A 26,841-nucleotide genomic window follows, 5' to 3' on the forward strand; every position below is an offset into this window, starting at 1 on the left:
CGACTGTGATTGCCTAATCATTTTGCACTGTGGACTTTAGTATACCATCCCCAACTGGATCAGGGGCATTCTGCTTGCCACTTCTCCCTTGGCAGTCTCTTTCTAGACCCCACTGTAGCATTCTGCTCCTCACCGTTTTCAGCCCACTCTTCATGCTGGACCCTGAGTGGTATAGTTCTCTCTACCCTTAACCTTTATTCCAATGCTTTGCTGAGACTTAGAGGCTTATTTACAGTGTAGACCCATATCCACAAGGCCATGCAAAGACCCCTGCTTGGCTCTACCGTGACCTGCAGGTATGGTGTAAGGCAACGCAACACAAGTCACTGCGTTGCCTCACACTGCATCGGGGAGACATGCCATGGGTGTTCCCACTCAACACCCGTGCCATTTGACACTGCCCCAGATTTACAACAGCATAAATCTGGGGCAGCGCCAAAAACGTATACCTCCCCAGAGCATGCCTACCGAGGACAAATATTTGTTTTTTCCTCTTTCCACATGTGCTGCATTTTGCAGCACACACAGAACGGGGGAAATGCCTCTTGTGGTTGTTTTTGTGCAGGAAGGTAGCCCTTTCTGCGCATAATCAATCATGCCAACAACACCGACACCCTTGCAACATGGTGCAAGAGTGCGTCCATTGGGGCTCGGCTGCAATTTCTGCACTGGTGCTGGCTGAAAGGATAGGAATGCCCTGTATCTTGTAGATAAAGTGCATTTCTCCCCTTTCTATTTAGCATAGGGAAGCGCAGCTAAACGTCTTGTGGTTCTGCCCTATGCCAAATGTTTGTAAATGTAGCACTTAAGAGTTTTGCCCCTGACCCAGAGAAGAAGACTCTTGTTCAAGCCTCTGACATGCTGATGCCTTCCCTTTATACTTACTTTTTGCCAACTTTGGTTACTTACCTTTTTCAGATGTTGTTTATCCAAATTCTTTTGTTCTTTTTACCTTTTTGCCACGTGTTCAGCCCAGCACATTACATTTTGACTTGCTAATCTGTGGGCTTTTCCCTTGCCCTGGCTAGCTAAACTTAGATGACTCTCAAACTGCCTTTATGCTTAAAAGAACTGAACAGTGTTTTTTTTTTCCGTACATCAAGTTATTTTTTTGATGTTTTGTATTGCCTTTGTTGAATATTTAGCCCTTTTGGTGTTAGTTCGATTGAATGTTTTTCATTGCCTTGGTCAACCCCTTGGTGATTCTGTATCTTTATAACTTTGTTTTGAGAATCATTTACATGACTTTGAGTCTGAGCTTGTAAACCCTTTAACTTTATTTCAGACTAGAGTTTCCTTGTGTGGCCAAATGGGTCACACTATTATTTTAAATTGATTTGTTGTGAAATTTTGCTGCCTTTTGTCTCCACACCATAATGCTAAGTAAAAAGATTTATTGACCTTGTTGTAAAACATAAACCCAAGAAAAATATGCTCTAACACTTGGAATTAAGGGTGCAGGGTGTCAGAAAGAGGGCATCTGAAAACTCAAAGAACTGTATAGCTGTTGAGCCGAAAAGCATAATAAGAACGGTTCTGGCAGGCAATAGGGTAATGATGGAGGTATAAAATTCCCTTATGAAAATACAATCAGGCTGAGGAGCTCACCACTGACAGCAGCATATAGGTAGATAGACTATTTGAAGAGCAGCAACCTTCATGGCAGCCATCACAGGGCAAAGGATGGTGTATGTTGTGGATTGTACGTCTATCTGATGATGCTCTGTTAAATTCAGACTCAACTAAAAAAGGGCTATATTTTGCCCCATATGATAAAAAGAAATATCATCATCTGATGTCTGCACTGCATGTGCCAGTCAGATCTACGAGGGAGATGGGTTTAGTTACAATTCATGCCTGTCTTGCAGCACAACTATACAGATAAACATCAGTTATGACTGTGACACAATAAAAAGTGTGCATGTAGCTGTAGCTAGTCTGCAAATCTCCATCTGTGGGCGCCCAGACATCAAGACCTACTGAACTATTAGAGCACAAGAAGAACAGTACCAAAGAGGTATTTTTTCCTCAGGTGATGTATAACAAAAAAGGGGAGCACTTTATACACTTTGGAATATTGTAAAATTGTAACCCGCTCTCATTTTCATATGTCCTTTTGCTCATCTCATCTGGTCTAGATTACTTTCCACTGGCAAGTTTGAGGAAGCAGTCAGGAAACGCAACACTGTAAGGCATTAGAGAACAAAGAACAATTCACTCCTTCCTCGTGGTCTGTATGGAATGTAAACACAAGAGTACCAAATAAACAGGGCATTTCTAAAAAATAATCATGGCATATAACATTTTAAACTATTTGAAATGATTTAATACTGTCAATGATTTTACTTTTGCATACTTTGAAGAAAGCAGTTCATGTAGAAACCTGAATTTAAGTCAGAAACAAAGGCTAACATGATTCTCTATTTAAACACTATTCAAAAATATCAAATATGAAAACAAACGTCTTCCAAGAGTAAGATGAATCCATAGTACCTTATTGAAACCTAAACATTGAAAACTGTGGCTCTTATGTATCAAAGCATTTCCCCATGGGCACAGAGTGAATGAACCCCTTTGATTCGTGAATATATGATTTAAGTTAAAACAGAATCATACTTCAATTTACACTTCTTTTATTTCACCAGTGAAAGTCCCTTGTTAATAGCTTAAGTTGTGGGTGGTTAAATGTCTCATAGCGTTGTCTAATGATATTTGAGGAATTTAAGAGTAGAAGAGAGTTCCAATGTTTATCACATTGACAACCAAACCAAAACAACTCACCCATGAGAACAAAACGACTCACTTCTTCTGGGTCCACCTTAGAACGTGGGTGTTGCTCTGTTCCACTGACTTGCTTCTCTTTCTTTTTTTCTTGGCACTTTGTATTGTGACTCTTTCTATTATTGCTGATGAAGCCCTTGCGGCTGTGCCCGTGCTGTGTAAGTACGCTCAATAAATAAATACAAAATAACTAGCACACCAACCCATCATCCCTGCATTTCCAGGAGAAACTCTTCACGACAAGGGACCGGAATACCTCAACAGACGCCTCAGCTTCTACGTCCCCACCCGCCTCCTCCGCTCCTCTGGCCTCGCACTCGCTGCTGTCCCTCGCATCCGCCGCTCCACGGCGGGTGGGAGATCTTTCTCCTTCCTGGCGGCCAAGACCTGGAACTCCCTCCCCACCAGCCTCAGGACCACCCAGGACCACTCCGCTTTCCGGAGACTCCTAAAGACCTGGCTGTTCGAGCAGCGATAACCCCCCCTTTTCCCCTAGCGCCTTGAGACCCGCACGGGTGAGTAGCGCGCTTTATAAATGTTAATGATTTGATTTGATTCATGAGGACTAGGGTCCAATTCCTTTAAAGAGAACGTAAAACACCAGACTATTCCACTTGTCCGGACGTGGCTCCCGCCGCTGGGGAATGGTGATGAAGGTCACAGGAAGTGCACAGAACTATCAGTGCACTCTCCAGGGCACCATATTGGAGTGTGTTCCTGAGAAAGCCATTGTAGGGGGCCTTGACTTTTTGTGTCAGTACTGGTCCTGGTTCCAAGTATGCCATGTGCTTTTCTAGTGGGAAATGGATGCAAGGAATCATTGCCATCCTTTGGCAGGAACTGTAAATAAGCAAATTTAGCAGGAAGCACTGTCTCCTTTAAGAGGTCACAACAAATGATTTCGACAATTTTTTTTGTAATAGTTGTCTGAGCCAATAAGTAATACAACATAATTTAATGCAGTATTTAACTTTGTGAGCAAATTACCACTTTAGCGCACTGATGTTTTATCTCTTGTACCTTGTTTTCCTGCTCGACTACAATTGATGCCTGTGGAAACGGGGTTTGCATTTGAGAATACATAGGCCTTGGGCTCACCTTTGCACAACTTGATTTTAAGTTCCCCCTCCTCACTATTACAGACTCTGGCACATCCATGGTGCTTTGAGGTGAACGAAAACCAGTGAGCACAATGCTTTATAATAGTATTCAATCAAGCAACAAATAAATACATGCCATGCCATGGTATAACATCCTTATGTTTTCAATATTCTGCTGTGACATAGTGTGCAGATGAAACCGGCACTCAGCACATGTACATGAAGGTGGTTTATGCTATGTACAGTTCACCAGATCATTGGCTCTCAAGTACTATGCAATCAGCTTGCGGAGTGTTTTCAATCAAAAGTCTCATACATTTATAATGAGCTCAAAGTGTTAATAGCAGCTTATGAGAGGTCAGTGTTTTCTATCTGTGATCGGCAGACAGAGGCTTCTCTCTCCTCTGAACTTATGGACCAACGGCAAAGACCCTATTGGTATTTCCTCCTCTTACTCCAGAACATGTGGAGCAGCACCTTCTGAATACTAAGGCCCAGATTTATACTCTGAGCTGAATTAGCATCATTTTTTTAAGCTAATTCAGCACAAATGTAACTCCATATTTATATTTTGACGCTAGACTAGTCTAGCGCCAAAATATTGGAGGTAAAGTCATTTTTGGGATGCGTGAAACCACCTTGCGTCAATGAGATGCAAGGTGGGCGTTCCCATCCAAAAAAACGACTCTAAGGCCCTAGCGCCTTATTTATCCTTCGGTGCGAAGATGGTGCACGGGAGGGAGGTGGGCCCAAATAATGGCACTAAACCTGCTTAGCGCCATTATTTAACATCTGGGTCAGGGCAGGCTTAAGGGGACCTGTGGACCCATTTCCATGGTCAAACACCATTGAAAGAGCCCGCAGGTGCCCTCTCCAAGCCCCAGGAACACCCCCACCCACACCAGAGGGACACCACAGGATGGGGGAACCCCATCTGAGGAAACTAGAGGTAAGTATTTTATATACAATTTTAAAGTGCCATTGAGGGTCCTGAAATGGGCCCGCCTACATGGCACTGGGTGCAATGGGCATGCCCAGGGAACCCTTGTTCCCCTGTGCTGGCCATTGGGGTGGCAGACATGACTCCTGTCCTCTATAAGACAGGAGTCATGTGGCGTGGATGGTTTTGCGTCAAGAAATGACGCTAGGCTGGTTAGAGTCATCTTATTGAGTTTTCTACCCTCAATCTTCGAAGGAAGCAGTGGTGAAGCCTCTTCTGAAGAAGTGTAACTTGATCTTAAAATTTTTTGACCTATCTCCTTACTTCCAGTTCCCGCTGAGATCTTGGAAAACACCTGAACAGCTATTTAAAGGTGAATGTGGAAAATCAGAACTGGCTCGATTGGCCTCAATGTGAGTTCTGAAAAAATCATGGTACAGAAATAGCATTGGTGGTTGCTATTGACAGTATAAAGCAGCATGTAGATGCGGGGCAAGGCGAGGCGTTGATCCTGTTGGATGTGTCCACAGCCTTTGATACCATCTCCCCATCTATGCTGGTAGGCCGCCTTCAGGAATTGGGTGTCTCGGGTAGGGCTTTGAAATGACTATCTTCCTTCCTCATGGACAGATCCCAGAGGGTAGCCGTGAACCAATTTTTATCGGCTCTACTTTCTTTACTGTGTAGGGTACTGCAGAGTACATCTTTAAGCCCTACCCTCTTTCACCTGTGCGTTTCCCCCCTTGGTAAGATTATTTGTTCCTTTGGGCTGCAGGTAGTGACTTATGCCAATGACACCCAGCTCCTCATATCAATTACCAAGGATACCGAAGCTGTTACTAAGAACTTTAATCACTGTATGACAGCTGTAACTAGGTGGATGGGGAGAAACTACCTTGAGCTCAGTGGGGAAAAGACTGAGGTACTGCTCTTTGGAGTGCAATCTTCTGTCTGGAATTCAAATTAGTGGCTTGAGTCATTAGGTACTCTTTCCAAGCCGACCGAGAAGGCTAAGAACCTAGGGGTGATCTTGGACTGCAAGATCTCTCTAGATTCTCAGGTCAACCGTATTGTGTCATCGTGCTTCTGACTGACAAGGCAAGCTACAGATAGTGCAGAACTCAATGGCCAGGCTTATCCTTGATATACCAGTCAGTGACCAGGGCACTACAGGCCCTCCACTGGTTCCCTATAAGAAAACATATTTTGTTTAAGGCTGCCTATTTAGTCCATAAAGCACTTCACCAAACTGGGCCGGCAGGAATCAAGGCTATGTTTCATAGTTGTAAGCCCGGAAAAAAACTCTGCTCTGCTCACCTTAATTTGGTGACTGTGTCCAGATTTCAGAAGGTGGGATAGGGAGGCAAAGCCTTCTCGGTTCCGGCAGCTAGACTATTGCTTCGCTGCCCATTCACTTGCAAAGGGATCAGATTACTCCTCTCCTTTAGGAAAGCCAGAAAGACCTGGCTTTTCACACTCTAGGATAATTGTGGGCAGACGCTGCTGATGGACCTACACATTTGAGACTATAGCGCCTGGGTGCCTTTTGGGCATTTGTTGGGCTCTACAAGTCTCCTTCAAATCCAATAACTTAATTCACAAAAATGTCTTAGCTATTGTCCAGTTGGAGCTAGCGTGAGATGCCCAAGCCAGGTAACCCTGATCCAGAACTCAAGCCTGTGTACTTTTCAACATCATTCAAATGGAAACATTGGGAAGGAACCAAGCTGTGACCTTTTGGAAAATCTGAAACAAATGCTGTTGGCTGAAGGCTGGTGTTTTAGTTATACTACACTTATAAATAAATAATTTATGATCAACCCCAGCAGTGGTGGCTGGTGACATTTGAAAGTGGTGGGGTGTAAAATTTGGGTATGAATGTTATGTAGCGAGTGAAGCGAGTAAGCCTAACGAACAAATGTGGGATCCAGGGCGGGTCCTATTCTCAAGGAAAAATTGAAAACAGTTGGACAAATGGTGCATTTGAAAGCATATGAATTTAGTGAGAAAGCAAGGTTTATAAAGCAGTGCGAATGTATAGCCTTGAAATATTAAACACATTAAAAACTGACCTATATCTTATTGCAATAATAAGTTCAACAGTTATTTTAATGTGCAAATTGTACAGCGTGACAACTTCAGGCCCTTTAAAGTGTGTGCTTGCCCAGTGTCTTGCACTGCACAGCATGCGACATCAACTTTGGAAGAAAATGTTCTAACCAGGCATCAGGAAGCACCCATAGCTGCTGGCTGCAATCAGTCATACAGAAATATGTGTAGACAGGTCTTTAAGTGGGATGATAAAAGTGGGACCTCTCTTAAAGGGACATGTAAAATAAATGTCTTTGATTCCCTTAGTGTGCCACCTGACCTGTATTTTGATTTCTCTCTGAGATGTTATTGCATCCAAAAATATAACACAAGAACTGACAGACACCTAAAACTTGTCAGTAATATTAGCTTTGTCAATGTTTGTTATCTGTTTAAGATAAATGAGTATCAATATTGATTTCTTATAAATAACACTGTAAATGTTTCAATTCTGAAATTGTGAGACTATGAATTAAATTGTGTTTGGCATTTGACGCAGTTGGCGTGAGCTTACCAGAAACAAAGTACAGAAGCCAATATAATTCCAGGAAAAATATCTGCAAATTTCTATCCCATATAATTACTTCTTAATTTTGAGATGACCATCTTAATAACCTATACATCAAGTTTTCAATGAAACCCGTACTTGTATGCAGTAGTTGATAAATCATATATTGTGTCATACCTTAAATGCACCCATAGGCTTGAACAAACCAAAAGCTTTGGCCGACACATGTTTCACTGTTATTGTCATTGGGCTTAGGGCTCTGTAAGAATGTAGAAAGATGAAGAAGTTGGTCCATTTGACAAATTAACATAGCGTTCCTTGCATAGCTCATTCAGGCTGCAAAATCGGTCCCATCCTGGCTGTGCACCTCCCGACGGTACACTGGTATTACATTAAGAGATGAGAAGTATGAGACAAGGAGACACTCCTTATCAGTCCTTCTTCCAGCCCTCGTGTCTTTAAGTCACGTGGTGTTGTGAGAGCTATTAAGAAGTGCTCCTTTGTGTAACGTGACTGGCAGGGCCACGCAGGCCTCGGAAACTAGAATGTGCCTGTTTATCGCTTCTGCTACTTAGCCTTAGTTGAATACCGAAGGGATTAATCAGGAAGAGGATATAATGAGGTTATCTTTCGACCACAATGATGTGGGTAGGCCTCTCCCACTGCATACTTTAGAATTTCCGGGCCCTGCTAATAGTGCTGATTTTATTGGAGGTTTGCCTTTTGTTCTTTACTCAGGAAATGAAAGAGGAAATATCTCCCTTGAAAATAAATTCCTGTGTGGAAAAATGTAACTTCTAGTAAAGAGAAAAGCAAAGCTGAGCTTAAACCTTTTTCAACGCCTATTTAGTCCCCAAGTGACAGCGTCAGTTTTCTGCAACATCTTTAATGAACATGATGAAGGCCAGAAAACATTTATTTTCTCTTTAGTCTAAATGGAGTTTATTTATAGCAATAGAAGCAAACCATTCTATCTTGGATTACCCTTGGGGTCCATCCGGGCCTTTTATCTCATTGCTACTGATTTACTGTGTTGACGTCTAGTGTGGTTGACAGCATAAGTGCCGCTAATAATTGGTTGTAGGCAAGGGTTTTCCTGAAAAAGAATGCAAAAATAGTCCTTTGTGTGAAGTTCTGCCAAAAACAATTTCTGCTAATAATGGATCCACCGATGTTTCTGAAACACAACGTGCAGGTACAGCGAGTATTAACTCAGCAGATCATTATACTGTCCACACGTGTATGTCTGTAAAAATGTAATGGTCATTTCACTTGAAAATGTTTTGTCTGTAATGGCAGTGTCCTGGAAGTGTGCCACCACACCATGCATACTCCACTCTACGCCACTCCACTCTATTCTACACCACTTCATGCCACTGCCACTGCACTCTACTCTGCAATCTGCACTTCACACCACTCCACTTTCCTCGATGCAACTGCACTGTGCACCACTGCACTCTACTCTACTTCACTTCACTCTACTCTACTCTGTACCACTTTACTTTGTGCCAATGCACTCTATGCCACCCTACTCTACACCACTGCAGTCTAGGCCACTCCACTCTATTCTGCAAAACTTCACTCTATGCCACTCTGCAACACTGCACTCTATGCCAATACATTGTACGCCAATGCACTCTACCTGGTGCCACTCAACTCTATGCCTCTGCACTCTATGAGAATCCACTGTATGACTCTGCACCACTGCACTCTTCACCACTTTGTGCCATTACTCTGTGCCACTGCACTCTTCACCACTTTATGCCATTGCTCTGTACCACTGCACTCTACCCTGCACCACCACACTCTATGCAACTCCACTCTACTCTGAAACTCTATGCCACTCTACACCACTGCACTCTACGGCACTCTACTCTGCAACACTGCTCTCTCCGCCACAAACTCTACATCACTCTATGCCCTTACACTCTACGCCAGTCTACCCTACACCACTCTACCCCACTACCTTCTGTGCCATTCTACTCTGCACTCCGCCACTGCACTCTGTCCCTCTACTCTGCACCATTCCATTCTGCACTACTGCACTCTATTCCACTGCACTCTACTATGCACCATTCTAATCTACACTACTGCATTCTATGACACTGCATTGTACGCCACTGAATTCTATGCTGTTGCACTATGTCATTGCACTCTATGCCACTATGATCTGCAGCACCCTACACCAGTGCACTCACTACCAGTCTACTCTACCGTACTCCCCTCCACGCGACTCTACGCCACTGTACTCTACTCTACACACTCTACCCTAAACCATTGCATTCTACGTCACTGCACTATATGCCACTCCACTCTATGCCACTGCATTCTACTCTGCACCACTATACTCAACAACACTCTACGGCACTCTACCCTACACCACTCTATTGTATGCCAATGCACTTTATGCTAATCCACTCTATGCCACTGTGTACTACTGCAATCTACCACACTCTACTCAGCAAATCTGCAGTCTACGCCACTGAGCTCTGTCTCACTCTACTCTGCCTTTCTACATTCTGCACTCTACACCACTCTGCTCTGCATCACTCCACTCTAAGCCACTGCAACTTGCAGCACTCCACTTTATGCTACTGCATTCTATGCCATTGCACTCTAAGGCACTACAATCTACTTTGCACCACTCTATGACACTCTACTCTCTACCACCCTACGACACTGCACTCTACTCTACACACTGTACCCTAAACCATTGCATTCTACGTCACTGCACTATATGCCACTCCACTCTCTGCCACTGCATTCTACTCTGCACAACTATACTCAACAACACTCTACGGCACTCTACCCTACACCACTCTATTGTATGCCAATGCACTTTATGCTAATCCACTCTATGCCACTGTGTACCACTGCAATCTACCACACTCTACTCAGCAAATCTGCAGTCTACGCCACTGAGCTCTGTCTCACTCTTCTCTGCCTTTCTACATTCTGCACTCTACACCACTCTGCTCTGCATCACTCCACTCTAAGTCACTGCAACTTGCAGCACTCCACTCTATGCTACTGCATTCTATGCCATTGCACTCTAAGGCACTACAATCTACTTTGCACCACTCTATGACACTCTACTCTGTACCACTCTATGACACTGCACTCAGCTCTACTCTGCCTTACTGTACAGTATGCCACTGCACTCTACGCCATTCTACTTTACTTTGCACCAGTCCACTCTGCACCACTGTATTCTGTCACTGCATTCTACTATGCAGCAGTCTAATCTGCGCCACTGTATTCTATGATGCTGCATTGTACGCCGCTGAATTCTATGGCGCTGCACTGTACACCTTTACACTCTACACCACTCTACGCCAAAGCACTCTACACCACTCCACTCTATGCCACTCCACTGTACTCCACTCTATGCCAGTCCACTCTGACATTCTAGTCCACTCTTCGCCATTTCACTCCACGCTTTGCCATTTCACTCTACGACACTCCAGACCACTCTCCTCTACGCCACTAACATTTAGTCATGCTGAACATCAGCCACCCTGGTGTACAACATGGTTGAAACACATTGGCAAAGCCAATAGCTCGTGCATAGGCAAGACCTATTGGCTTTGCCAATGCTTTTCATAGCCTACCAGACAGCGCAGCTACCTGATTTGCTTACAACGTCTTGTGGGCATTCTGAAAGCTTCCCTGGGAATGCATTTCACTCATTGCTTACTATTGGCTTTGTGGTTTGTAACTCACATTTGCTTGCTTTATGTTTGCATGCTTTATTTGTTTTAGGCTGTCCAGCTTGAGTTTGTCCTTCCCATGAGCTTACCTTGTTTACTGTACCCTTCAGAGTACTTGTTTTCTGTAAATAGGCCTTTAAGTTTTGTTCTTATCTTTTCATATTTGCTGTGCATTCAAAGACAGGGGTCAAATGTCAGGCTCTTTATTCGGAGGGAGCTTGGTGTTTACTTTTCTTTAACTGACCTCAAAGTGAGAGTATTTATGTGGCAATCCTGCTGGATACCCATGTGAGAGGAGAGGCTGTAGGATGTTACTTTTTCTAGCACACAACAAAAATGCTGATATTTCAGAATACATCAGAATTTGGAAGGTAGAAATGAAGTACATTTGTTTGTAATTCTCAAGGGTGGTGGAAATAAATATTTCAATACAATCAAAGCACATCAATACACTAGGTGATGACATTTCACACATTATCATTTGTGTGAGGTAAATCTGTGTGTCTGTGCAAATGTAATGGTCATTTCAATTGGAAATGTGTTGTCTGTAATGCCAATGCACTACTACGCTATTCATACTCCACACTACACCACTACACTCTACACCAATCCACGCTACAAGACTCTACTCCACTCTATTCCCTTCCACTCTACACCACGTCACTCCATTTTATGACACTCCACTCTAAGACACTCTGTGACACGTCACACAACTCCACGTCACTATATCCCCCTCTACTCCACACCACTTACCCCACTCTAATCTACCCCACCCCATTCCAATCTATACCCAATCCACTCAACTCCAATGTACTCCACTCCTCACAATCTACCACACTCCACTCAATCTACCTCACTCTACTCCAGTCTACCCCAATCTACCCCACTTCAGTTTACCCCAATATAATTCATTCCAATCTACACCACATAACTCTACCCTGATCTACTCCACTCTACTCCATTCTAAAACACTCCACTTCAATCTACCCCACCCAATATACTCCATTTCAATCTACCCCAAACTACCACACTCCAAACTACCCACTCCAATCTACCCTACTCCACTCCAATCTACCCCACTCCAGCCTACCCCACTCATCTCCAGGGTACCCCTATTTACCCGGCTCTAATCCATCCAATCCACCACACTCCACTCCAATCTATCCCACACCACTCCACCCTAATCGACCACACTCCAACCAACCCTGTCCAATCTACCCCACTCCACTCTACCCCACTCCAATCTGCCCACTCCAATGTAGCAGATTCTTCCCTGCGCCACCCCATCTACCCCACTCCACTCCAATCTACCCCACTCTAAGTCACCCAGTCTACTCTACTCCAATCTACCAAACTCCAGTCTTCCCCACCCTAATCAACCCTACTCCATTCTACCCAATATACTCTGTCACTCTACCTCACTCCATTTTACCCTACTCCACTCTACCACCCTTCAATCCATTTGTCTACCCTATTAAAATCTACCCAATCTACCCCACTCAACTCCACTCCACTCTACCCCACTCCACTCCAATTTACCAAACTCCAATCTACCCCACTCATTCTGCCCCAGTCTACTCTATCTCACTCTACCCTACCCTACCCTACCCTACCCTAATGCAATCTACTCCACTCAAATCTACCCCACAGCACTCCAATCTACTCCACTGTACCCCAACCCACCCTATTCCACTCTTCCCCACTTCACTTCAATCTAGTCCAATATATCCCACTCTATTCTACCCTGATGTACCCCCTCATATCTACCCCCAATCTACCACACTCCAATTTACCCTACCTCACTCTACCCAAAACAACCCCACTCCACTCCAATCTACCCCAATTCACCTGCTCCAATCCACCCCATTCCATTTCAGTCTACCCCACTCCACACCACCTCACTCCACTTCAATGTACCCCACTCCAATCTACCCCAATCCACTCTAATCTACTCCACTTCAATCTACCCCATTCAACTCCACTCTAATCCTCAGTCTACCCCACTCCACACCACCTCACTCCACTTCAATGTACCCCACTCCAATCTACCCCATTCCACTCTAATCTACTCCACTTCAATCTACCCCATTCAACTCCACTCTAATCCATTCCACACCACTCCACCCTACTCCAAGCTACTCCACTCCACCTCACTCCTATCTACCCCATTCCACTCCAATCCACCCCAAGATATCCAATTTTACTCTACCCAGTTTACCTTGATCTATCCCGCTCCTATCCACCTCACCCCAATCTACCCCACTGCACTCCAATCGACCCCACTTCACCCCACTCCAATCTACCCCACTACACCCCACTCCAATCTACCCCACCACATTCCCCCAATCTACCCCTCTGCACCCCACTCCTCTGTACCCTAATCCACCCATTCCAATTCATCCTATTCCAATTCACCCCACTCCAATATAACCCACTCCAATATACTCCTATCCACTCCAATGCACCCTACTCCCGTCCAATCAAGCCCACTTAACTCCACTTCAATCCACTCCACTCCAGCCCATTTCAATCTACCCTGTCCCTCTCCAATCTACTCCACTCCACTGTACCCCACTCCAATTCAATCTACTTCAATATACCCCAATATACTGTACCCCAATCTACCTTGAGCTATCCTTTTATCTACCCCACCCCAATATACCCCTCTCCATTTCAATCTAACCCGCTCCACCCCACTCCAATTTACCACACTTCACCCCACTCCAATCTACCCCACCCCAACCCAATCTACCACACTCCACTCCAGTTTACCCCTCTCAACTCCACTCCAATCTACCCCACTCTGCTCCACTACAATGTGCCCCAATCTACCCCACTGTACCCCAATTTAACCCATTCCATGCTACTCAAATCTACCCCATTCTACCCCACTCTAATCTACCCACCCTAAACCACGCCACTAACTTTTAGCCATGCTGAGCAGCAGCCACGCTGGTGTACAACATGGCTAAAACACATTGCCAAAGCAAATAGCTCTTGCATAGGTGAGAGTCATTGGCTTTGCAAATGCTTGTTTTATTTAGGCACAGGGAGATTAAGTGGTTTGCCCTGAAACACAGGATGTTGAACTGCGGTGGCACATGGTTCCCCTGTTCCAATGTCAGAAGCTCTGACCCTTACACTACATCCTGTCCCCTCCACTCTCCTTTTTCCTCCTTGCGTTCTCTCTTCGTCCCTGTTTTTCCTTCTTTCTCTTCCTTCTTTCCCACTTTTGTCTTTTTTCTCCCTCTTGCTGTGGCTCAAAGTCTGTTGAGGAAAAATAAGCACCAATGCCCAAAAATGAATGCACTGGCCCCACATGCGACCAATGGCTCAAATTAAGCACTGTTCTTACCTCTGCCATGTGTGTTTTTTCAGGTAGACTGACTGCCATTCGTTGGTGTGTGCTAAGGGGTGGAGGAACATATCAGTCCCAAATTATCAGTAGGTTGAGAAGAAGAATTAGAGGGTAGTCCATCCCTCCATCTGCCCCCCCAAAAACTCTTAGCCCCATTAATCCACAGACTGGGAAATGCAAGAAGTAGATTATCAGCAAAGATACCTGTGGCTGCCTCTATTCATCATTAATTATCCTACTCCCCTGAGGGTTTTTGAATTACCATATCATGTATATTTATCAACACCCCGGATGACATTTGTGAGTGTTGTGCTTTCTAATTTCTGAATTTCTTAATCATTACTTTTCTTATAAACTATATTGCTGTAGTGAACACTCCACACGAGTAACTGCTTCAAGACTTGGAGTTTATATACTGCCCACAAACTGAGACGAACCGCTCTCGGAGGTGACAGGCTGCAACTTCAGTTTTGGACAATTCAATTAAACTTGCAAGGTATCTTTAAACAATTTGCAGCATGCAACGCCATTCTTTCCTTCACATTGTTGCCACAAGCTGACGTATCTGGCTCTTGAACATACTGCCTACACGTGTCAGCATCTGACCTGGCTTGACCATGCTGAACATTAGTATCAGTGCTCACAGTTGCACGATTGCAACCAGTATTGCTTGCATTTGCCTGGTTGCATTGTAACCACACAGGCCAATCACAATCCTTAGCATTGTTTTCCATTTTGTGTTTTTGTATGAATGTAGTTTGATCCTGAGTAACTCGCACCGAACTGTGTTTGTTCCACCACCTTTTCCCTTCAAGTAGTGCTACGCCTTTACCAACCTTTTCATCCTGAATGCAATGGGAAAATCTAGATTCCTCCTTTTCTACACACCCGGGTTTCTTCAGAATGGTCAGAAACTAAGAATTTGACAGGTGATCTCAAGGTATTTTCTCAAGTGTCTGATGGACTATCCTTGATCACACTAGGACACCAAGGTGTTAGCAGAACTATTAAGTGACTAAAGAAACATTACTGGTGGCCTCACTTGGATGCACAAGTGGGATCCACTGTAGACAGCTGCCCCGAATTCTTTGCTTCTGGCCATTCTTTCACAATAAATATTCCCACTTTAACTAAATTCTCATCACTTGCATATGCCTCATTCCATTCTGTCTTCATGAATCGCAAAAACCCTGAGTCCGTAGTATCCTCTATGGTAGCCATACACTCAGGCCCTCATTCCAAACCTGGCGGTCTATGACCGCCAGGGTGGAGGTCGCCGGAAGCACCACCAACAGGCTGGCGGTGCTTCATCTGGCATTCCGACCGCGGCTGTAAAGCCGCGGTCACCCAGCCGGGTCCGGCGGTTTCCCACCGGATTACCCCCGGCTGGGAGAATCCTCCATGGCGGCGCTGCAAGCAGCGCCGCCATGGGGATTCCGACCCCCTTCCCGCCAGCCTGTTTCTGGCGGTTTTCACCGCCAGAAACAGGATGGCGGGAACGGGTGTCGTGGGGCCCCCTAACTGGGCCCCAACATGATTTTCACTGTCTGCATAGCAGACAGTGAAAATCGCGACGGGTGCAACTGCACCCGTCGCACCCCTGCAACACCGCCGGCTCCATTCGGAGCTGGCTTCAATGTTGCAGGGCCTTTCCCGCTGGCCCGGCGGGCGCTCCCTTGGCGGGCGCCCGCCGGCCCAGCGGGAAAGTCGCGGAGCGGCCAATTGGCGGTTCCCGCTTGGTGGGCGGCGCCCGCCGCCCGCCAATGTCGGAATGACCCCCTCAGTGTCCGTATCCAGATCACTTTCTTTAGTATCATTCAGTGCCATCCTAGATTCGCAATCAGCTCTGAAATCTTTCCTGCCAGACACATACGTTACATCAAATGTGTGTTCCTGGAGTTTTGACAGCAATCTCACTAATCTAGCAGACACCTTGCCTGGACTACTACTCTGAAGCAAGTGGCTAGAGGCTTATGATCTGTTATAAGATCAAACTTCGATCCCCAGATGTATGATCTGAATTTTTGCACTGCCCACATGCATACCAAGGCTTCATGTTCAATAGTGGCATTCTGCATGTTTCAGCATTCTGGATGTTAATGCTACAGCCATTTCCTTGCCTGCCACTGTCGGAGTCAAAATGGCCCCCAACCCTGTAAGACTGTCATCTACATTTATTGAACATTGTGTCCTGCTCTAGCAGTGGTTTCTACAATTATTTTCTTCACTACAGTGAATACTTTCTCAAAACTTGAAGACCACTCAAATTTGGTTCTTTATTTTTAGTAAGGCTCTTAATGGTTCTACTACTTGGGTGAACCTGTACACAAAATGTGCATAGTATTTAGCCAAGCCTAAGAAAGAGTGGAGTGCATTTTTACTTTTAGTTGGTTCAGCCTCTTCCACTGCCTTCATTGGACGAAACTTTAATCCCATTACTTGAAACAGTGTGCCCTAATTATTCCAACTCGATTGTGCCAAATTTGCATTTATCATGTCTTACTGTCATGCCAGCATTAAACAGTTTGGTCAGCATATCCCTTAGTATCACATTGTGTATTTCAGTACTTTCAGCAAACACCAAGATGTTGTCTTGGTATGCTTGGACTCCCTGTACACCTTCAAACAGATGTTCCATTAATCTCTGAAAAACACTCGCCGCTGATGCAAGTCCAAACAGCAGTCTCACGTACCTGCACACTCTGAAAGGTGTGTTAAATGCTGCCAGCTCTTGGACTCGCACTTGATGGCACGCTGAGCGTAAGTCAATAATGGAAAACAATCATTCTCCCCCTAAATTTGCCAAAAAGTCATGTATCCTAGGTAAAGGGTCAGCATCAATAATGATGTTTTTATTTAGGGAACATAAGTCAGTGTATAATCTAATTTTGCCACCACATTGTGATAACTCGCATGGCACAATTATAGCATCCTCACATAATGTTTTCAAAGCTTCTTTAAATTCTTCCTTAATACTCAAAGGTACTGTACAGTCTTTATGAGCAGTAGGTTGAACATTGTGTTTTAATCTAAACCAATGTTCAGATCCTCTTACCAGAGCTACTTTATTAAACAAAAACTTCCTTACAACTCTCTGAAACAGATTCAATATTTGTGTCTTTAGTTTGACACTGTACCTGAGCAATGGGTAACTCACCTAATACTACAGGGTTTTCTGCACCTGGCTTAAGGTACAGACCCATCTTGGCTAAATCTCTCCAACCAACTATGTCCTTGCCTTTGATCGCAACATACACTTTAGCACATATAGGACCTCATTATGAGTTTCCGCCCTCCAGCCCTGCAGTGAACAGGGCCTTAACATTGAAGCCGGCTCCTAATGGAGCCGACTGGAATGTGGCGGTGCTGCGGGTACAGCAGCACCCGTCGCGCATTCCACTGCCTGTAATTCGGGCAGTGGAATGCGTGATCGGGCTGTGCATGGGGGCTGCTGCACTGCCCATGCCAAGCGCATGGGCAGTGCAGCCCCCCGGCCCCCCTCAAGTCCCCCATTCTGCCAGCCTTTCCATGGCCGTGTAAACTGCCATGGACAGGCTGGCAGATGGGGACTCGTAATCCCCAGAGCAGCGCTGCTTGCAGTGCTGTCCTGGTGGATTGCAACCGCTGAAACCGCCAGGCTGCAGGCTGGCAGCAGCCTGGCGGTGTCGGTGGTCGGACCGTGGTGGCTCCGCCACAGTCATAATGTTGCGGTTGGACTGCCACTTTGGCGGTGGTCCGACCGCGACCGTGACTCTGGCGGTCTGGTGACCGCCAGGGTCATAATGAGGCCCTTAGTTATGCCCAGAAATTCAATTCCTAAAACAACAATATCCTAACATATTGATGTCTTTTTCACCAACTGCTTTGGGAATAATGTTGGTCAGCATCAGACTAATGCTATTTCCTCAATTTTTGTGGAAGACTGTGTCCCTCAAGATAGTGATGGGCGATCCAGGATGTGCCATCACCTGTAGAATGACGTCACCCACTTTTGCTACACACAATGGCCCTCTTATCTTTTGAGAAAGAGATATTGCTTCACATTCAATTGTAAGCACAATATTACTCAGTTTTTCAACACACGTATCCTCATCCACATCCACCTTGTTCAATTTGATCACGCTTTTTCTGCTTTTGCATACTCTCTTGAAGTGTCCTACTTTTTGTATGTCAAACAACACTTGTTTACAGCTGGACAACTTAAGGTATTGCCAAAGTGTGATTTTGAACCACACCTGTGACATTTTTTTTATAACACCTTTCCCAAACTTTGGAGTGGACTTCACCAAACACAGCAACTCATCAACAGCACATGCATCCACATCTGTGACTGCACTAATGGGAACCTCAGCATGTAGCGATTTGTTTGAAACCATTGGCCTTTCAATTCCGTTTGTCTAATACCTCTGACAATCAAGGGTTTCTACAACTCAAAAGTCTTTCCTGAATTTTCCTTGTGGAGCAATTAAAAACAAATTGGACACAAATATATGTGTCCACACTAACTCCATATTCACATGTAGCAGCTAAAATCCTTAGTGCTGAGAAGTACTCCTCCTTAGTGCTGGGAAGCCTCCACTTTTATGTGACGTTCTAACAAAATGCTAAGCCAGGGACATCCAACCTTTTCTGTAGGGAGAGCTACTTCTGCTCAAGGAAAGTCCTCCTGAGCTACTAACAGATTTTATCACTGTAACATATGACCACATGTGGCAATGTTACACTGTGAACACCATTAGCAGGATTATCAAACTTTCCAGAAATGTTGCTGGGGAAATGCTTATCAAGATTAAATGTCATCACTTTGCAATGAAATAACATTCAAATCACCACATGGCCTCTGACAAACATGACATAACCACAGCAATAAGTCTCCCTGACTCAGCTTGAATTCTCACTCAATTATCACCTATAATGTGTTCCAGAATTGCAACCTTTTGTCTTCATCAGCATGTCAGTTTGGAAAAATATACATACATTTATCTACCACTTCCCATTTTGGGCAAACAAACTCCGTTTCCAAGAAAAAACCTTTCCTGAAAAAACATAATGTTCGTCTTTAAAAAAACAATTTTCGTTTTTAGAAAATACACAGTCCCCAAACACTGGGGTGTCATTTTCAAGTACCCACTCTGGTTCAAATTCCCAGGTATTACAACCATAGGCCTTGGATGCTAACCATAACACCAAAGATGGCCGTACTTTGCCAATAAGCCTGCTTTTATACCAGGGTCACCATAATGCCAAAGCTGGACACCATGATGACCGGGATGCCCACTATATATCAGTCATGGATGTTATTTTGCAAGGGGCAGCCACGAGTATGTCAGGGAGAGCTTAAAGTGGGCAGGTTATACTGTTAATAAATCAACAATGGCTGCCAGTAGGCCACAACCAGATCAAGAATGCCCAAAATAGACAGTGATGACAGTGATTATGCAACTGGCAATATTGTGCTATGAACAGATACAATTGTGCCAGAAATTAAATCCTTTTGATAAGGGCTAGATACACTTTTGGTAGCTCTTGAGCCATGAATAGTCTCCAGGGAGCATTTTTTAGGGAGGCTCACATTGTCACATAAATGAATGCACATGAGGCCCTTATTGTCTTCTGCTCTGGATCTATACCATGCCCATGTTTCAAGGGTGTTGAAATGAACAGAGCACGGATTGTGTGAAAGAGATACTGGGTTTGACGTCACCTCTGAGAGCTACTTTGAGCGTGCTGGCGAGCTACCAGTAGCTCACAAGCTACTCGTTGGAGACCCCTGTGCTGGCTCTTCAGAATAATGTTCTTGCAGTCTAGCAATTGCCTCTGTGTATAGATTACAGGTATTTTCTCCTTCGCTGCTTGCCGGTGATGGTGCCACAGGTAAATTGTCAAAGACTTTCTCTGCGGCTTGCCCAAACACCCAAATAATAATGCGAATGTGTGCTTAGGTGCAAACACTTTGGCATCAATGGCCACCAGATAACTTTCAAGCATTCGTAGCCATTGCATCCACTTAATATTAGGTTTCCCAGGTGATTGGAGGAAGGGTGGAGGTTGAGCAAACTGCTGCAAAGAAACCATTATAAAGGTGAAGTTACTCACATGAAATGTCAACATCCAGTGATCCTGTCAGGTGAAATGGGGCTATGCAATATCACCTCAACTGTTCCATAGCCAAAATTGGTCTAAATGTTATACCATCAATATTGCTATGGGAAGACAAATCCTTTTTTAATTGGCCCAGTGTAAATCCTTGATTTTATTGGTTGGAGCGCGTAACACGATACGTGCTCACACGTCTTACAGATGCTGCGCCCCGTGTGGGCGTGTCTTTGAAAAGTGAGTGTTCCGTGCGCAAGATAAGGTAAGTGAAGAATGTGCGCATCTTGTTTTTTTTAAAAAATGTCTGGGACCATGCACTTGCGCTGGAAGCAGCGCGCAGCTCTAGTAATGCTGAAGATACTCTGGAGGACACGTGACTCCTAGCAACGCTGCTGACCACCTGGAACGAGCGCATGACTGCCATTTGTGCCTTAAATATTTGGGATTAGCATTCACCCCAAACCCAATAGCGCTCAGCAGGCCTCCTATGCTCTGCGATAACAGGTGAAGATAGTGAAGCCCTAGGAAGTGGGGTTTGGGCATACTCCGTTACGTGAAACTCCGTTCCGCTATGAGAATCCACAGCACCTCAAATGATCCTCAGCATAGTCTGTGGGTGGCGGCTGCACAACGTGGACTTTCTCCTCATCGCCATCCTCTGGTGAGCACTCCACACAATTAGCTGCTTCAAGACTTGAAGTTAATTGTATCCGTAATACCGTCCACGACCTGAGATGGACTGCTGAAGGAGTTGACAGGCTGCAACTGACCAGCTGTAGCTGTCATCCAAAAGAACTCCATCCCAGAACCATGAGACCAACATAAATGTATACAACGGCCACACAATATAAACGAACTATGCACGCGATATGACAGAACGTGAACTTCAATTCATAATACCACAGTTTTATAATCGGCGCCTGCATAGCATGTTTCTCCCATCCGTATGACTTGTGAAGTTTGAGGATCAGCTCAAAGGTCATTCTTATTAATTTGAAAGAATAACTGTATAGAACTTACTGATGATATTTTGCTGTTCTAAAGATCTAAAGGTTCTATTTTCCCAGTGAGATGAGATACCAAGCTAACCCTTCAGGAATTTGGACTCATGACATACAGTTTATGCACCTAAGTGAGCAGTGAGTGTCTTACAACAGTAATCATTTCACCTCTACTCTTGAGTTTTAAATTTTTATGCAGCATATTGTTAAACAAAACCATGTGATCCGTTTATGAGCAAGAGTAATTCTGCATGAACTATACATTTGCTAGAAGACATATAAGCAGACATTTACGAAGCCAGTAGGTCTGGTTTGGATTCTGAGTACATGACTAAAGCATTAAGACTCCTTCTGCAGCCAAGAAACAACAAAAACAGATTGTTTTTTTATTAAATGTATCTATGAGATAAAGAATTTAACCTGTGACTATTCTGTGTACTTTTGAGTTGTAAAATAGAGACACGTGCATTGCAGTGCATGATAAGCCTTACAATTGTTATTTAAACCTAAGGCGTTGCTCAAAATACCTCAGCATGTTTCAGAATCCAAAATTAGTTTGATAAACTTTGCTTAAAAATGTTGTTTTGACGAAATGACACTGATTTTTGAGACTATTCTTCAAAATTTAATGTAGAACAAACGGTACAAGTATTGGTACTAAAACTTTGCATTTGGTTTATAAGATCTAAACTACCCAAAGGTGAAATAGTGTTCTACTAAACTAATCATGCACATTTTAAGGTGAAAAGTAAGGTACGTTTTCATCTGATTATTTATTTAAACTTCTGATAATTAATTGTGCAAAATCATATAACATGAACTGTGATAGCATATATATTTGTGATCCTTTTTAACGAATCTCAGTGGAAAGTATAAAGAGGTCACAATAGCCCCTTTATACACTAATGATTCTGAATACCCAGAAACGCTTTAAAACTGTTATTGTGGAAAAGCCTCAAAATGAGACCAGCCAGGAGGTAGTCTATTCAAACTACCTTGGTACAACCAGTTGACTTTGCCCCGCAAAACCACAAGTTTCAAAGTCTGACACATTCACTTAACAAAGTCACATCCTTTACCCTACTAACAGCACATCCTCAAAACACCCCATCAAGCTCTGGCCAACTAGGGAAACCTCGGAACCTTTTGAAAAGCAATTCCTGGACCACTGAGTGGTATAGAAGCCATATTAATGACCCTTTAAAATTCAAGGTGTATAAGTATAATGGTACCTTTTATTCACTCCTAAAAACATAATAACTCCTAATTACATTTTAAGGTTAAGGTAAGGACCTGTGTCACTTTTCAGACATCTCAATGTTATAGGGATGGCACGGATTAGCTTTGAGAGTATGGTGTGGCTGAGGTATGACAAGGAGTTTAGGGCCAGTAGGGCACTAGACCTATCACAATCATGGGACCAGATAGATAATGAGTTTTGACTCCAGTTGATGATGGGTAGCCAGCCTTTCCCTACTCTATGTACAGCAGTTGGTTTGCCCACCCCCATGTGCCCTTCCTAGACCACCCCTCCTTGAGGATGGCGGGAAGTGTGAATGAGAAAGAAACAATGGAATATGCTTGCACTTCAATGAAGGGACATGCTATAGAACTCTGCACAAGTTTAGGCATAAGCATTCTGAATGCTGTAGGAAGCACCAATTTGCCTAATGCTTCAGACTACAAGAAGGTGTTAGAGTTTTCTGAGGTAAGGGAATGGGCAAAGGGGTGCTAGGCAAGGTCCAGCTTAGCAGTTAGACTAAGGGCCAAATTATCTATGGTGAGGATGCTGACTGGAAAGGAGGACAGCACGATGGATGAATGTGCGTGGAATGGTTGACTATGAGCTACCATACAGGGATCAGGAAAGAGTAGGAGGATGAAGGAAGATTTGGGATAGTTGAATGTTAGGATGGAGTTGTGAACAAATGTCATACATTACCATGCATGGCTTTTCTACCCATGTCGTTACCCCGTGGGTATAGCGAAGTGTTGACCTTTACAACACGCTGTATGTTGGGGGAAGCTCAACACTCCCTTTTAAAACAAAAAAAATGTATATATTTAAAATATTTATTTTGGGGGAACCTCTTCAAATCGCTTATTACCCTTTGCTTACCCCTAAAAATCCCTTTCCTCCCCATACTCTTACCCATGACTAATCCCTAAAACGTGATTTAGGTTGCATCTATTTCATCTGTAACCTGTGGGCACAGGTTACAGATGAAGCCAGGGCTACAGATCCCCATGGAAGTTTAGACAGAAGGTTTCTGAATGCCTTTGGAAGCACCAGTTCATCCAATGCTTTGGTACACAAGAAGGTATTGGAGGTTTCTGGGAACATGTGGAGAGGGTCGTTAAGTAAGGTTCAGCATGTTGATTAGACTAAGAGGCAAAGGAGAATTTACTTACTGTTGACGGCACGGGATCTTTGGATCTTAATTTTTGGGTTTGAGCATTAAATAACTCCTGACACTCATTGTGTAGACATTTGTTTGTCAACGGAGAGTGTTTAGAATGAGAAATCATTTACATCAATCCTTCATTGACAGCAAACTCATTAGACTTTGGTAATAGTTTACAAAGATAATTTGTGTGAGCTAATGGGTTTAATTAACAATTCTAGTAAGTTCAAATTGTTTTATTCAGAAAATATTTGTTTTTAGTCATCATTGTTACAAATTCAAATAATCCATTAATCAGTATTTCAAAACAAGGTAAAAAAGCAAATTAGTAGAAATTACAAATAACATTGAAATAATAAGTATGTTTCCTAAAGGGATTTCCTCAAACTAATTTAAGGCTTAACATGGCACTTTTTAGGATAAAATGAAGGTGTCAGCTCAGAAATCCAGTAACCAGTTGTGATGAGAGAATAAGTAAGATGCATATGCATAAAGCTATTGTTTTAAGCAAAAGAATATTCAAGCTGCAAACTATTCTCAGCTATAAACCAGCAGACATACTTCAAAAGGAAAAAGAGGTTAATAAGTAATCTCTCTTGAAGAGATATGACCCCATGGATCTCAGTGCAAGAAGTCAAAGTACAGAGAAAGTCTGAGGGTCTGAATGTCTGAGCCTACTCTATGAACATACTCCAATATATATCTGTTAAGAACACACACATTAAAACATATGTTACATTCCCAGTTCTCAGGGTCCAATAGGATTTCAGAAACCCTGGGAACAGGTAAACTCCCCAGTTTCTCACATCTTCACAATACACCACAGAAAGTTAATCCTTTAGAAGATACTTTGTCCACATCAGACAGTTCTTCCTATGAGTCATACCTGTCATTGCCTCTCCTCCTGTTGAGAACCTCATTATCAGTTGTCTAATACATAACAAATGCCTATTCACTTACTAACAGACAGCTTCTGGAAAGTTACAGCATCTGCATTGGGAGAGAAAAATGTCTCGTACAAAACAGCAATTCAACATGAAAAACAGGCCTTTCAAAGCTAATGTAAAATTTATGTTATTTTGGTGTCAGGCTAACTTAAATCAGCACATTATTTTATTTTATTTGTGTGCTTGCAACGTCCAAGTATGACTACCCACTACAAAAGTTGGATTTATTAAAGACTTTTGCTCTTTTCAGTTAAATGCGTTTAGGTTTACAAAATGAGGACATTTGTTTCAGCAACATCCACCCTCTAATGGCTAGAAAAACATCATCATTTTATCAAACTTGTTTTTATTAGGTTGACTTCCATTCCAGTTAATTATATCTTTACCGCAGACAAGCATAATTTATGTCTTCTTCAAGAGGATGGGGGTTGTAAACGGTCGCAGTTCATACATCTCAATTTTTTGGACAAGAGGAGTGGTATCTCCCGAGAGATGGGTTACTATTCTAAATTTGACATAGGTGCAGTGCTCTAATTCTAGGTTGGCACACAGTCAGCGGGAGGCCTGGACAGATAGGACACTAGTGGGACCCATTTATATTCAAAGTTTTTAAAGTCATCCGCAAAGATGTCCGCCATCCTTTCCATGGTCAAGGCTCTCCAAAGACGAGCCTGCCATTGGGTAAGCGCTGGATGTGAGAAAGTAGCCTCTTTCTAGCCTTGTTACCCCCACTTTTGGCCTGTTTGTGAGTGTATGTCAGGGTGTTTTCACTGTCTCACTGGGATCCTGCTAGCCAGGGCCCAGTGCTAATAGTGAAAACCCCATGTTTTCAGTATGTTTGTTATGTGTCACTGGGACCCTGCTAAGTCAGGACCCCAGTGCTCATAAGTTTGTGGCCTATATGTATGTGTTCCCTGTGTGGTGCCTAACTGTCTCACTGAGGCTCTGCTAACCAGAACCTCAGTGGTTATGCTCTCTCATTTATTTCAAATTGTCACTGACAGGCTAGTGACCAATTTTACCAATTTACATTGGCTTACTGGAACACCCTTATAATTCCCTAGTATATGGTACTGAGGTACCCAGGGTATTGGGGTTCCAGGAGATCCCTATGGGCTGCAGCATTTCTTTTGCCACCCATAGGGAGCTCTGACAATTCTTACACAGGCCTGCCACTGCAGCCTGAGTGAAATAACGTCCACGTTATTTCACAGCCATTTTACACTGCACTTAAGTAACTTATAAGTCACCTATATGTCTAACCTTTACCTGGTAAAGGTTAGGTGCAAAGTTACTTAGTGTGAGGGCACCCTGGCACTAGCCAAGGTGCCCCCACATTGTTCAGAGCCAATTCCCTGAACTTTGTGAGTGCGGGGACACCATTACACGCGTGCACTACATATAGGTCACTACCTATATGTAGCTTCACAATGGTAACTCCGAATATGGCCATGTAACATGTCTATGATCATGGAATTGCCCCCTCTATGCCATCCTGGCATAGTTGGCACAATCCCATGATCCCAGTGGTCTGTAGCACAGACCCTGGTACTGCCAAACTGCCCTTCCTGGGGTTTCACTGCAGCTGCTGCTGCTGCCAACCCCTCAGACAGGCATCTGCCCTCCTGGGGTCCAGCCAGGCCTGGCCCAGGATGGCAGAACAAAGAACTTCCTCTGAGAGAGGGTGTGACACCCTCTCCCTTTGGAAAATGGTGTGAAGGCAGGGGAGGAGTAGCCTCCCCCAGCCTCTGGAAATGCTTTGTTGGGCATAGATGTGCCCAATTCTGCATAAGCCAGTCTACACCGGTTCAGGGACCCCTTAGCCCCTGCTCTGGCGCGAAACTGGACAAAGGAAAGGGGAGTGACCACTCCCCTGACCTGCACCTCCCCTGGGAGGTGTCCAG

Source organism: Pleurodeles waltl, chromosome 1_1 (assembly GCF_031143425.1).
Source record: "Pleurodeles waltl isolate 20211129_DDA chromosome 1_1, aPleWal1.hap1.20221129, whole genome shotgun sequence".
In the NCBI taxonomy this organism is placed as follows: Eukaryota; Metazoa; Chordata; class Amphibia; order Caudata; family Salamandridae; genus Pleurodeles; species Pleurodeles waltl.